Source organism: Camelus bactrianus, chromosome 3 (genome assembly GCF_048773025.1).
Source record: "Camelus bactrianus isolate YW-2024 breed Bactrian camel chromosome 3, ASM4877302v1, whole genome shotgun sequence".
NCBI classification, from domain to species: Eukaryota; Metazoa; Chordata; class Mammalia; order Artiodactyla; family Camelidae; genus Camelus; species Camelus bactrianus.
Genome location: NC_133541.1, coordinates 110,534,529 through 110,549,434, shown reverse-complemented (window position 1 = coordinate 110,549,434; position 14,906 = coordinate 110,534,529). Strand labels below are relative to the sequence as shown.

The 14,906-nt window shown below is 41.0% G+C and overlaps 1 protein-coding gene and 1 pseudogene across 2 annotated transcripts in view; both read right to left on the bottom strand.

Moving 5' to 3' along the window:
* The window catches only part of GRIA1 (glutamate ionotropic receptor AMPA type subunit 1), a 289,213-nt gene that overhangs the window by 167,680 nt on the left and 106,627 nt on the right, over positions 1 to 14,906 (bottom strand). The gene's annotated exons all lie outside the window — the stretch shown is intronic.
* The window catches only part of LOC105080935 (N6-Methyl-AMP deaminase-like), a 43,744-nt pseudogene that overhangs the window by 18,620 nt on the left and 10,218 nt on the right, over positions 1 to 14,906 (bottom strand).

Genomic DNA, 14,906 nt, shown 5'->3' with positions numbered 1-14,906 from the left:
TGACATTTATACAGTTTCACAGTCAACATGCCTTTGCCTGCAGGATGCAAGAAGGATGATAATTCTTTCATTAGACGTAGAAAACTTTTAATTCTGCATTTGTATACTAGAAGTTTTCCAGAACTTTCAGATTCTGTAAAACCTGAAAGCTGGTGAAATGAGGATGTCCATAGGTGAAAATGCAAACCACCCTCACAGGTTGTGATATTCTTAACGAGACACTGTAAGCACTTGATTCTGTTCAGCAAACTCTGCATCCTTGCCCCACAGAGGTTTCTAGTCCATCCACCTCCACTCTTGCCAAAGTGACAAAATTAAGTCAGATTTTCAAGCAAAAAGGTCATCTCTGGGAAGAAAACCGATGCACAAGAAACCAAAACAATCCTGTTATCTCCCAGTTATTACTATATCCACCCTGCACATAAATCCAGACTCTTTCAATAATCATAATAAGATGTGGGCATTTAAGTTGAAGAATCAGTTTGAGAAATCACAGAGGCCAAAACTATAAGGTGCATGTGAGCTTTTTTGGGGGAGAAAAGAGTGATAGGGAGGTAGGAGCATAGGGTCCATCAGAAGGACTTAAGGGAAAAAAGATGGAAGGGAGGGTAAACTCAAATGACAGACACAGAAGGATAAGCACTTCTAATTGGCCATGGAGACCCTCTGTAGGTATGGGATGAGAAGAGTGAACTACTCTGGAGGGTGCTTTAGTTGGCTACTTCTGTGAGGTCTTATGGATGGAAAGTAGGTGTTTCAGTGAAGATCAAAGACAAGAAGACCAATTAAGGGACCATTTATTCCAGCACACCTGCTCTCCCTAATCCCAGTCACAAGGACCAAGTCGCGTCTTTTCACATTTCTATGTAGGCAATCTTCGGAAAAGACTAGACGGGTAGACCCATAGTCAGAACTGGTGTCATTCTTCCAGACAAAAAGATGGCTCATGACACACAACTCTTCCCCAGAAAGAAAGAAACAGAGTCAGCAGCCCACATTCCCAGGGGGCCACTTCCTGAGAACAATGTGGCAGCAGCCGTGCAGAGCCTCACCTGTATGTTTAGTGGAAAAGACACACATACTGAACTCAGGCATATACCTTCACCTTGATGATAAGTGCTTATAAAAATAGGCATCGAGCATTCCTGTTTCACCTGCTCTCTCATTTTCTGAGCATTCTATTCCTCGGTTAGGAAGGATCTCTCAGCATGAACTATCTACAGCCTTTTCCGCCAATGCCATGAATCCTCTTTTTACCCGTGGGCAAGATGTTTCTTCCTATCTTTGTCCTTTTCCTCAGAAGTGCATGTCCACGTAAAATGCCTTACTCTCCCACCTTTGCTGCATCATCATCATCATCATCATCATCATCATCATCATCATCATCATCATCAAAGTAGCAGCAGCCGCAGTGGCCAAGACAAACATTTGAGTATTTACAAAGAACAGAGCGCTCAGCTGAGTTCCCAACGTGTGACTTCATTTTGCCTTCCCAGCAATCTGATTTTTATCATTTCAAAGGCATAGATGAGAAAATTGCGGCTCAAAGAGAATAAGTTTCCTAGGTTCACAGAGTCCAAACATTCAGACAGGAATCTTACTGACTGCATGGCTCCTGACTCAACTTACAAAAATTTTTTTCTTCTAAATGATATTTATGTTTTTAGAACAGTATTTCTTTATATATGGATTGCAACCTAAGAGCTAGGGGAAGAAGGAACAGAGGAATGTCTGGAGGACTTGAAGTCCCAAGCCTTACCCAGTGGTACCTGATGTTGCCTTACAAAGTCCATCAAATCCAGGAGATTCAGGGATATTCCCCCAGGGGAGCTGAGAAATGTCCCATGCTCGATTCTGTCAGGAGGAATATCCAAGAGTACAGGGGTTCTTTCTTTCTTCCTTCCTTTCTTTCCTTCCCTTCCTTTTTTCTTCCTTCCCTTCCTTCTTCCTTCCTTCCTTCCCTCTTTCCTTCCTTCCTCCCTTCCTTCCCTCCTCCCTTACTTCCTTCCTTTCTCTCTCTCTTTCTTTCTTCCTTCCCTTCTTTCTTCCTTCTCTTCCTTCTTCCTTCCTTCTTCTCTTTCTTTCTTCCTTCCCTTCCTTCTTCCTTCCTTCCTTTCTCTCTCTTTCTTTCTTTCCCTTCTTCCCTTCCTTCCTTCCCTTCCTTCCTTCCTCCCTTTCTTCCTCCCTCTCTCCTTTCCTTCCCTCCTCCCTTCCTTCCTCTCTCCCTTCCTTCCTCTCTCCCTTCCTTCCTCTCTCCCTTCCTTCCTTCCTTCCTTCCTTCCTTCCTTCCTTCCTTCCTTCCTTCGAATCTCTGTAAGATGTAATGGCAACTTGAGATGTGCTTTTTTAGCATCTAAAAGAGATTCCAAGAAGTCTTTGGCTTCTTCTTCAGTAGGATCTCCACTGAGGTCAAGCCCCAAAACTGCATCCTCAGTAGAAAGGAAGAACTCTTGGCCAAGTTTAACAGTCTCCTTGGCTACTGAAGGGCCACCTCTTCTGTGGATTCCTATCAAACACCTAACATCAATGTCTAAGTTTTCTTCTTCAGACTGTTTAATACTCTCAAGTACATATTCCACATAAATCCCTTTTTTTAAAAATTAAGTCATCCCTGTAGCATTTCCTCTTCTGGGTGTGCTCCTAAGTTTCAGGCACCTGACACCACCAGCTGGAATTCTTTAATGACATCTTTTGTCGCCATTAAAATGTCTTCAGGGTTAGTTGTAAGTTGATGAATCAGGTGATACATCTGGAAACATTCTTCTACAGTTCTTTGCTTTCCCCTGTGAATCACAGTCACCCAATTATGGACTTTAAGATCTGGCTTCTTAATAATTTCTTCCAGTACTAGAACTAATGGGTCCATTCAAGTGGGTGTGAGGTTTTGCTTTAGGTAGCTCTGAGTAAAAGGCGGTGTCCGTGGCTGTGGTAGTTCTTCTGCCTCCACCACGACTTAGCGGAATAAAACGGTCTTTCTCCACACACTTTCATTCTTGGTATGAATGATGCAGTGTATTTCGGTCAGCAAGTTCTGTGGTCTTGAATTTCCTAAAGATTGCTTTACGTCTGCACATTAGGGTAAGATTAGCTCCACATGCAGCCCTGGGCTCAGCTTCATCACCATGGTGGACGTCAGCTCCTGAGCCTCTCCTGGCCTGGAGCCCTCGCAGCCCTGAGCTCCAGCGACAGCAGCGTCCTCTGCAAGAGTCCCCTGGCTGCGCAGGTACCCGCAGAACCCTCTGCAGCGCTGACGTTTCCAGGACCACTCTGCGCACCGCTCATCCACCGAGGCTGTTACACGAACGCCTGCGCAGTGCAGCCCTGCCCGTGCATCTTACCCGGCATCTCAGCAGTTCTTTGCGCTAAAGCTTCAATGAATGCCCAGGAGTGTAGTCCTTCCTTTGAATTCTGCTGTGTATTAGTGGGATCTGTATGATGGCACTTTCTACGCAAAATTCATTTATTTCATAAATATTTATTAAATGGCACACTGTGTGTCAGGCACTGTGCTAGCCCTGGGAGGATAAAATATTTTCCTGGAAGAACTCAAAGACTGATGAGTGGGCAATACAAGTGATTAGAATGTGGGGTGAGAAGTATTATGATTAGGAGCCAGGAAACAAAAGGAGGGTATAACTAACCCACTCATACAGTGTTTCTGAGACGGCTTCCAGGATGAAGTGTCACTAAATCTGGGACCTACACAGCAGGTAGGATTGTGGCAGGTAAAGAATGGGAATATTTCAGACGCAGGTAAGCAGCATATGTAGACCTGGAGAGGCTGAGTGGTGCACTGCTTCCTCTGTCCCTGCCCCCACCCGCTAGTACTGCAAACTCCATAATCACAACATACCTCTCCTACGTCGATGGTGACCTTGAAATAATGGGATGAATACATTTGGCATAGTTGGTGCCAGAGTCAAACAGAGCTGAGTTCAAATCCTGGCTTCGCCAGTTCCTGGCTTTGTGACTGTGGTAAAGGGATTAGCATCTCTAAACCTCAGTTTCTACATAGGAAATGGAGATCAGTAGTCATACCGTCATCTTAAGGCTGCTGCAAGTAAGAAAATGACCTCAAGTAAGAAAATGACCTGCAAGTAAGAAAAAATACATAAAGGGACATAACGCAGCACCTGGACCAGGCAAATCCCCAGTGGTGGTGGCTTTTATTAATAGTGGTAGTGCAAGAACAAAGAATTCCTACAGCAAGAAGTTTGCAACAACCAACCACACTGCATCCCCTGTTTTTTTATATAAAAGGAGCCTGTATTCTGACCAGAGTAGGATGGTTCTCCAAGACAGTCTGCCATCCTCTCGGTCTGCCGCCATTCTGAATGAAGTCGCTATTCCTTGCCCCAGCACCTCGTCTCCCGATGATTTATTAGCCGGTCGTGCAGCGAGCAGAACGAGTTTGGACTTGGTAACAGTAGGAGTTCCTAGGTCCACTAGGTCTGTTTAGATTAGGACCTCTCCATGAAAAGAAATCTGACTTATTTTTCTTTGTGCTCCTCATTGTACCTTGAACTGCATAGACTTAATAACAGGTACTCAGTGAGTACCTGCTGAAGGATTTGTTGATGTGAATTTTCCATTAAGCTGTTAAACGGATATTTACTGAGCACTTACTGTGTGCCAGGCCCTGTTTCACTTTGGGTACAGCAGCGAACAAGGCACATTCCCGGAACTTTCATCTTAGAATTTTGACCAGCAGTTTTGTAAAATAGATGGTGACTTACGCTTAAGAATCAGGTTTGGAAAATATCATCCCAAGCGTGCGAATTACCTAAATTGATAGCGATAAGAACTGTAAATTCACTTGATGTTTCTGGAGGAACTGATTCCTTGTCTTAAGACCTCTTCAACCAATTCAGTGTTTTTCCACCTGGCACTGGGTCCTGCCTGAATCTAAAATGATGATTTCCACTTCACTCCACAGTCTACATCACAGGGTCCCTCCCATGGTCCTTGTCCTCAACAGACCAGTTTGCTAATTCGCTTCTCTTTCTTTTTACTGCATTCCGCTGGTACCTGAGAGGCTCTCTGTTTGCATAGGAAGAGGAGTGGATTATCAATCAAGCCATTTAAGTTTTAAATTCAGTTTTGCTGCTAATCAATTTGGATAAATTTTTCATTTATTCCTTCAATGAATATTAATAGAGCACCTCATAGAGACAGAGCACAGCCTGGTTGAGGGTTCAGGCTTTGGAGTCAGAATGCCTGGGTTAGAAACTAGCTCTGCTATTTTGCAGCCAACTAATAGCAGGTGAGTGACCTGACCACTCGGTGTCCTTATGTGCAGAATGAGGATAATAATCATACCCACCTCATAGGATAGTTGTAAGTATTCAATGAGTTAATTCATGTAAAAATCTTAGAACAGCGTGTATGAAACTAGCAGGTTCTCAATAAATGTTAGACACGATTACTTTTTTGTTAGTATTTGTTGTTACTGTCAAATGCCAGGCACTGTGTATGACAGTGAAGAAATAGTGGGGGAAACAAGGGAGAATGGTATTTGTATCTAGAGACCTTGCTTTCTGATAGGTGAAGAGACATTAAAACAACTGAACACTCACATACATAGTTACAGATTTGATGGGTGCTATGAGGGAAATGAACAGGGCACAGTGTGTGGACTAAAGAGGGCTATTTGAGCTAAGACCAAAAGAAAAAGTAGAAGGTCCAGTGGTGAAGAAGGCATGTGTGCCTATGGGTGAAGGACTGTCCAGGAGAAAGGAAAAGCATGCGTAAAGGCCCTGAGGCAGGGACTGACGGGCCTGTGTGGTTGCAGTGTGGAGACTGAGGTGGAGAGGGGGCTGACACAATGGGCAGGGCCCAGGCCATGCAGTGCTGGGTGATGCTTATGGAGCTTGAAAGTTTTCCTAAGGACAAAGGAAAGCTATCGGTGGTGCACCATTTCCTTTCTGGCACACGGGATTGTATGAAAGACTCTCTCAAGTCTCTTTAACACTAAAGAATTTGAGATTCTGTGATGACTACCAAAAGAGAGACTGTTTCTTGGAAAAGTAGGAAAAAAATAAGGAAGCAGGGAGGGAAGAACGAAAGGGAGGGGGGGTGTAAGAAAGAAGGAAAGATGCTGTGACTGAAACTTCAGTGGAGACATGAAGTCTAGAGATGAAATGTTGAATATTCAACACAGATAAGACTCAGTACCTATCACATCTGTGCGCGTGTAGGTGTGTTTGACTTACACACATATTGGTACGTTCACTGATTTGGCAGGAAACCAAACCAGGGGAGCCTTTCGGTGGAAGACAAATAAGACTAATGGGCTGGGAATGTTGGAAAAGGGGGAAAATGGGGTGTCAATCATTTTGGTTCAATGCATGATTACTGGATATAAAGATGCATCTGGAACAGCTTCTGCCAGAAAGCTGGTGTTCAGGAATTGAAATGCGGGCTGCAGCCTGGCCCAGCGGCTTCTGTCAGGAGCTGCTTGGTGGAAATCAAACAGAATTGCATTAGGAAAGGAGTGGCTGCGAAAGTACTCTCTGGAACAGAAAATTTTATTGGAAGAAGGAAAAGAAAAAGGAGTTTCATCCAAAAGAAGAACTGACTCCAGGAATTCTAATTTGTTCCAGCCTTCAGGAGCTCAGAGGAACTTGGGACACTTCTTGGCTACATATTCAGATGTGGCGGTGAAAAAAGGCATGCAAGGCAGTGAAAATCAAAAATAAAGAAGTGTTCTTTGGGCCCAATTTTTCATTTCCAGCTGAGTAGGGCTAAAATTTAAATTTTTTTAAAGGGGACATACACACCGGTTCCACTCTGCAAATGCTTTATAACGCTAATACCACTCCAGCTTTCAGTACCTGCCCTTGATTTGGGCATGTGTGGCTGGGTATCTTATGACTCTCCTAGCAAATGCTAGGAAAAATACTGATTTGTGTTACTTCAGTGCAATGGAAAGTAAAAGGAGCCTCTTCTGGTTTATGCAAAGTTCTTTTTTTTTTTTTAATTGAAGTACAGTCAGTAACACTGTGTCAATTTTGGGTGTACAGCAAAATGTCCCAGTATGCATATACATAAATATATTCATTTTCATATTGTTTTTCATTAAAGGTTATTACAAGATATTGCATATAGCTCTCTGTGCTATACAGAAGAAATTTGTTTTTTTTTAATCTATTTTATTTTAATCTATTTGCTAACATTTGCAAATCTCAAACTCCCTAATTTATCCCTTCCCACCTCCTTTCCCCCAGGAACCATAAGATTGTTTACTATGTCTGCGAGTCTGTTTCTGTTTTGTAGATGAGTTCATTAGTGTCCTCTTTTTTTAGATTTCATGTATGAGTGATATCATATGGTATTTTTCTTTCCCTTTCTGGCTTACTTCACTTAGAATGATGATCTCTAGTCCATCCATGTTGCTGCAAATGGCATTATTTTATTCTTTTTTATGGCTGAGTAGTTCTTTTCTGGTAAGGAAATAGCCACTAGTAAGTGGTTCACTTAGCATATGCCTAATTTGAGTTAATAACAGCAGCTGCCATTTAATGGACGTTTACAATATGTTTCAGGTACTTAAAGCACATTATTTCACTGAATCTTCACAAAGTGTTACAAGATAGATTCTTGCATTCCCACTTTGCACAGGAGGAAAAAGAGGCTCAGAGAAGTTAAGGAGGTTGGGCAAAGGCATGTGTTGCTGGGATGGATATGCAGATCTGATTCTAAGCCCATTTTCCCTTTGAGCCCACTTTTTTTTTCTTGTCTATAAAATGGAGGTGGTTAATAATATAATCTTTAAATCCTCATGTTTCCAAAGCTCCCTGAGGAAGACTACAGATTCATCAAGTTCACTAGTATTTGTGTTTTATGTGCTTTTCTTAGCTCGGAGCCCCCCCTCCCCATCCATTCTCAGCACTCCAGTGCATGCAAAGATCTCCTATCAGAACTTGTTCTGGGATCATTCAACATCCCCTGAGGTGCAAATGGTAGATCACAGAAATTAACATTTAGCAATAGTTCTTTACTTTTCTGCAGGTGGTAGTCAAGGACTTACTCTTCCATTTTGCACTATCCCAATGTCATTGAGAAACAGACAAGATGAGCATTCTCCCAGACTTCAAATGAGACAGTACGGCTCCTATAGGGAAAATAACTCAGCCAAGGCCACACAATGTGTTAAAAGCAGAGTCATGACTACAAGCTAACATCTCCTAATTCCTGGTCTGTCACCTTTTCCAGCAAAGCACACTGCTTTACTGAGTTGCAAACTCAGGGGCCAGGCAGGAAGCACAAATGAACAAATGGGCAGGTGAGGGAACACTTTCCCCCTTGCCAGTGGTCTCTCAGCTTCAGGCAGACTTTACCAAGTGAAAAGGTCTAGATGTTTCCATTTTAAACAAGAGGGGCTGAGAATATGGATTTTTATGTGCAATTCCATGATTTTTTTTAAAAGCTTCCTCAAACTTTTGTTTTAATTCTCCTTGAGAGCTGATTACCACACATTTGTAAGCTGGAGTAACCACTGGGCAGTTTTCCACCTCTGCCGCCCAAGGAAGAAATGATAGAGGGTTTGAATATGGTTGCAGAGATGTCTAGCTGACAGCCCTTTCAACCATTGGGAATGCCCATTTCTTGGGAGAATCCAAATGTCAATCAGTCAAACCTCAGAGAACAGTAAGGAGTCGGGGTCCCAAACAAAGGAGGGCAGACAGAGACACTCCAAATCCCAGCTGCTGAGAAGGTTGGACCTGTGGTGTGATAATGAACCAGTTCTCCAGGAAAAAAAAATTGCAGCATTTGCCAATTTTCATGATGTCAGTATTCCCACCATGGCCAATAGCTACTGATGGTTTAACAACCAGTTTGCAAAATTCATGACTAGTAACAACTGGTTCCAGATATTTAACAATGGGTACACCAGAGGCCAGTGATTCCAAAATGGTTGCATATGATAATCACCAGTGAGCTTTTTAAAAGTTCAGCTTCTCGGGCCCACTCCAGATCTACTAAATCAGACTGTCTGTGGGTGGATCCTAGGAAGCTGTATTTTCAAAAAGCCTTCTGAAATGAGCAATAAGATTTGGAAATCCCCAATGTAATCCCCATATCCAACTAGGGAAGAAATAGTCTTAGGAAGACAGCCTATCTAGAAAGTTAAGTGAAAGTATAGAACAGAGATGATAAACCCAGGGCTCTGAAGAGACATGAGATAAGCATGTTAAATATCATAAAGTGATTATAATGATAAAACAAGTTTAATTACTCATAGTAGTTTTTGAGTTCAGCCACTGTTCTAGATACTTTCCCTGCATAACTTTTTTTAATCCTCACAAGAACCCTTTGAGGTGAGGATCACTATTATTTCTATTTTATATACGGGGAAATTATAAATGGAGAAAATAAATGACATGTCTGAGGTCCCAATGCTAGTATACAGGAGAGTTGGGATTAGAATCCAGGCAGCCTGGATCTGGAAACTACACTTTCAGCCACAATTAGGGAAAGCACCTTATTCCTGAAGGTAGAGATTATTTTACGTAGAGTAGCTGTACTCAGCAAGTTTTCATTGAATTAGACCGAGTAAAGGACAGGAGTTCATTAAAAAAAAATCATACCCTTCTGTCTTTCCCAGGGTATCTGGAAATCTTTGTAGGCTTTTATTCCATTCTAGTGACTTTTGACAAAGTCTATTTTGAATCCACTAGTCCTCGAGCAGACAGATTTCCTGATTACTGACAGGAAGAGCTGAATCTTCTATCTCTCTCTCTGGTTTTTTTTTTTTTTTTTTTTTTTTTTTTTTGTGGTTTTGTTTTCTCTCTACTTGGCCCCGTAGATGGCACTGACACTCCTTGCACTAGCTCTGGAAGTGGACTCCACACCCCGCAGGAGCTATACACCACCTGTTTCTAAGTCATCCTGCTTTCAGTCTTCCATTCAGCACGTCCTGGTCTCACATCATGACTGAGGCTAGAAACCAGCTTTTAGTGCAGATGTTCTGCCACACAAGACAGTCTGGCAGTCTGTCCTCACAGGTCAATCCTGGGACCATTAAACATTCTAGATCTTCCAGGCACACGGAGAAGAGAATGATAACAACCCTGTAAAATCTTTAGGAGCTCTTTTTCAGAGAAAAGATTAAAAAACTAACCTTCATTTCCCTAGTATATAAAGCCAAATTTAGAAGAAATAAACCCAGGAAGGTCAAATAGTGCCTTACTGGAATGTTTATCTTCTGCTTTGTTTTAGAAAGGATTTAAGGCAAGAGTCTCAATCCCAAATGTCAACAGTGACTGGACTGATGTAAATGAGAAGTGACCAGCAGGACACTGTGATGATTAGGAGAATACATGCCTCATCCAAAGGGAGAAACCACTGCCTAGGGTCAGCCTATTGTGGACATGTCTGTCGATTTTTAAAGAGAAGGCACAGGACTTTCACTTGTGTTAATGAGACACTATGTAATTTGGACCTATGAGGACAAACAGAAAAGCTGGACAAAATACTTAAAAATCTGCTTGATGATGTAGAGGAGCTAAAAAGAGAGTGAAGAATCACAGAGTCAGGGTCTGGGGCTGGAGGAAAGTCAGTGTGTAAACTGTGTTTGGAGCTATTTTTGCCCTGCAGACATTAACCAAGTCTAGAGGGAGCAGCTAAACTAAGAGGAGGCAGGAATAAGAAGGTGGGGATCGGAGTTCAGAACCAAAACGTAGTGGCAGTGGAAAGAGGCCCGCTAAACAATGATCACTTGGGGTTGGACCCAGAAGAGCTGCCCAGTAGGAGTGAGGATGAACCTGGAAAAAGATGCTTGTAGATACTGCAGTTTAGCTTCAAATCACCCCCGTCTCTGAAACTGGATTGAAATGAAGAGGGACTGCTATCAAGAAGGCAAACATATATATCCATCAGGGGAAAAAAACAATAACCCTATACCTCAAATTATTTCTAGAAAAATTCTGCAATACAATGTCCAGCACACAATAAAAAAATAACCAGTTACACCAGAAGGTAAAACAGCGTAGATAAAATGAACAGACAAGAAGAGAAAATAGGGACAGGCGCATAGAGGCACAAGACATTAGATTAATCAGACGTATATTTTATAGTCAGTTACGCTTACTACCTTCTAGGGAGTAAAGTAAAAGATTGATGATTTCAGCAGGCTACTGAAAATCACGTAAAATAAGCAAGAGAAAATTTCAAATTTGAAAAGTACAAAGACTGACATCAAGAATTTTACAGGTATAATGGCAGATTGGATGGTTCTTAAAAAGAGAATTAATAAACTTTAAGGTAGATAAAAAGAATAATAACAATTAAAGCATAGGAAGAGAAAAGGATGAAAAATTATTGTTGCTGTTTTATTCGGTCCATATTTATTTATATTAATGCATGTATTTATAATTTTTATTCCTTTTTATTTTATTCCATTCTGCATCTCTGAATTTCCATCTGGAATAATTTTCCTTCTTCTTGGATATTATCCTTTAGTTTTTCCACTAGTGTGAATCTATTGTTGACAAATACTTTTATAAACATTTATATGAAGATATTTTCATTTTATAATCTCTTTTGAAAGTAAGTTTTTTTTTGGATATAGAGTCCACATTTGCAGTTATTTTATTTTAGCTCTTTAAAGATGTAATTCAGTCGTTTCTTGTGAAGTGTCAGTTGTCAGTCTTACTGTTGATCACTACACAGTAATCTGTTTCTCCACCTCTTCCTCACTCAGTGCTTTTAAGAGTTTGTCTTTGGTTTCCAGCAATGTTACTATATTGTGTCTCTGTGTGATTTCTTTTATTTACTATGCTTTGGTTGCATTGGACTTCTTAGTGAGTTAAGTATCCATTTCAAGAACTTAAGAGAGAAGAAAATACAGTGTAGAAATTAATGAAATAGGAAATGTACAATAGAAAGATCAAGAAACTCAAAACTAACCCCTAAAGAATCTTAGAGAAAGTACCAGAGCAAACAGGCACAAAACCCACCATCGTCAGTGATATAACAGGTAACATCACTACCAGTCTTACAGAAGCAGACCAGTGGAATAGAAAAGAAAGACCAGAAGCGGAACCACATATACCTGGTCACTGGATTTATGACAAAGACACCACCGCAGTTCAGTAGAGAAAGAATGAACTTTTCAATAAATGACATTACCCACCAGTTGTATATCTAAATGGAAAAATTATTCAAGACCCCTGTATCACACCACATAAAAAGTCAATTCCAGATGGATTAATCGAAGTGGAAAACATAAAGCCACCAGAAGTTAATACAGACTATCATGATGTCCTCAGGGTGAGAGAAGTCTTCTTAAACAGGATAGAAATATACAAAAAGGAAAAAAAAAACCTGATAAATTGTACTGAATAGTTTCTGTTCTGAACATCAAGAGATATCATTAAGAGAGTGAAAATGCAAACTACAGAAAGGAAGAAGATATTTGCAACATACGCATTTGACCAAAGGCTTATATCTAGAACACCTACCAATCAGTAAGAAAAGCACAGACAACCCAGGAGGAAAACAGGGAAAAGGCATATTGTCTTATTATTTTGAAAAGCATATGAACATTTCAATAAACATAGACATGAAGCTAACCTCACAAATAATCAGGGGAAATACAAATTAAAATTGCAATGAGTTATCATTCCACCCCCACCAGAATGGCTAAAATTAAAATGACTGACAATCCCAAGTGTTTGAGAGAATCTGGAGCAAGGAGAATCGTCACATACTGGTGGTGGGAGTGTAAACTGGCACCGTCACTTTGGAAATATTTGGCAGTACCTATTAAAACTGAACATCCTCATACCACTCCTAGGATTATTTCCAACAGAAATACGTGCACCTGTGCACAAGAGACCTATCCAAGAATATTTATAGACTCATTATGCAGAAGTGTAAGCAGCTCAACTGTCCATCAACAGCAGAATTGTGGATGGATGAATTGTGACATACTCATTCAACAGAATCCTATACAGAAATGAAAATGAGTAAACTACACCCAAAAACAGCAATATGGATGAATCCCGTACGTGTAATACCAAGCAAAGGAAAACATATACACACATAAAACTGTACCAAATTATCTCCTCCACATAAATTTCAAAAAGAAGGCAAAATTAAACTCTAACATTTAGGAATCTATGTTAGATGATAAATTTATTTTTTATAAAAGATGTTATTATTGTAAGAGATAGAGATTCTCTTTGGCAGAACAGTGGGTTTTTTTGGCTTTTTTGTTTGTTTGTTTGTTTGTTTGTTTTGGCCTAAAAGGGTAAAAGGAAGTATGATGGCAACATTACATTCCTTGACCTGGGTGATGGTTACTCGAGCGTTAACTTTGTGATAATTCTTTGAGCGATATAGTTTTGCTCTAAGTATGTGTGTTAGACTTTACAATGTATGAAAGTTAAAAGAGAGAGAGAAGCCAGAAACTGAGATTTTCAAATGAGATGCCTGGGTTTTTACAATGTTACCAACTAATTTTTTTAAAAATTTAGAAATCTTTGTGGACCATACCCAGTGCATCTGTGAGCTGCTATTGTGTAACCTCTGAAGGTAACTCCTGTTTGATTAGGAAGTTACGGGCACTGGATTCGATTCTATTCCGGTGCAAGAGTCTAAGAATTTTGGGGCCACCAATTTCGTTTCCATGTAGAGAACCAGAGTTAGACTAAAGTAGCAAGTCAAACTTAAATTTCTCTCAGCTCTTTCTTTTACTTCTCTCTCCTCTCTCTGCCAGTGGTAGCAGATTCCCTAAGGAAAGCTCCAGGGAGAAATTTAAAAGCTTGTTTCTGACGTGTCCATGCGTGAAAACAACATCACAAATGAAATAGGACTCATTCTGAGGCTGCCGAGGCTTCCTGGGGATTGTAAACCAGAGGAGCAACAATATGGTAATAGCATTACCATTTTTGGAGAGCTGTCTCTATATCCAACCCTGTACAAAATTCTATGCCTATCACTTAATGATCATACCATTGAAATGTTCCTATGCCGAGGGAATTATTGGATCTGTCTTAGAGATGAGAAAGTTGAGGCTCAAGAACATTGCAGGCCAGGGGCAAATGGCAGAGACTGGATTCTTGTTCAGGGCTGTTTATTACTAACCGTTACATACATCATACTTGTGAGGCCATCCGTCCCCATGTGAGATATAGAGACATTCTTCCAGGATGTCCTAGATTTTGTAGAGCAGAGACATAGGTATTTGCATATTCAACCTGAAAAAGGGCTCCAGCTGCTTAAACCCTCACTACCTTGAGCACTCAATCAGTACAGGTGATTGTTACAATCTGTTCATCCTCCCAGTTTCCCTGAGACCTGTGGTACAAGCTCAGTACAATTCAACAAAGCCCAGCCCAGTCCCCCTGCCTGAACACAAAGGGCACCAAGAGACAGAGAGAAAAGGAGTTGTAAGAATCACGGACTGAAGAGCCAGTCTTCAGTCCATGATTGGTACATGATCAAGGATTATACTGGCCGAATAGTGAGTGCTCATGAAATTCAGAAAAATAAAACCCTCTAGCCTTGGAAAATTCCACTGTAGAGGATCTGGTCATACTCCTCTACCCTAGAATGTGGGAACTGAGGAGCAGGGTGATAAGGAAGATGGGGAAATAGTGGGAAGAGTTTCACTTCACACATGACTACTAGCTAGTGACATGGCTGCACCTTGGGTGAGTCACTTCATCTCTCTGGCCTTTGTTGTCTGTCAAATGGAAATGTTAGAATAGACATTGTTTTTAAAAGGATTTTAAGCTTTCCTTTAAGATAAATCTTAACTGCAATTCCAAATATAAGACAGTTAAGTAGTGAGGAGGAGAGGGTAAGTTTGTCTCATTGTTCCTCCTTCCCTGTGGAGCAGCCCTAGAGGCAGCTTCTGGACCAGGACGTGGCACATAGTAGGTTCACAATGAAGATCT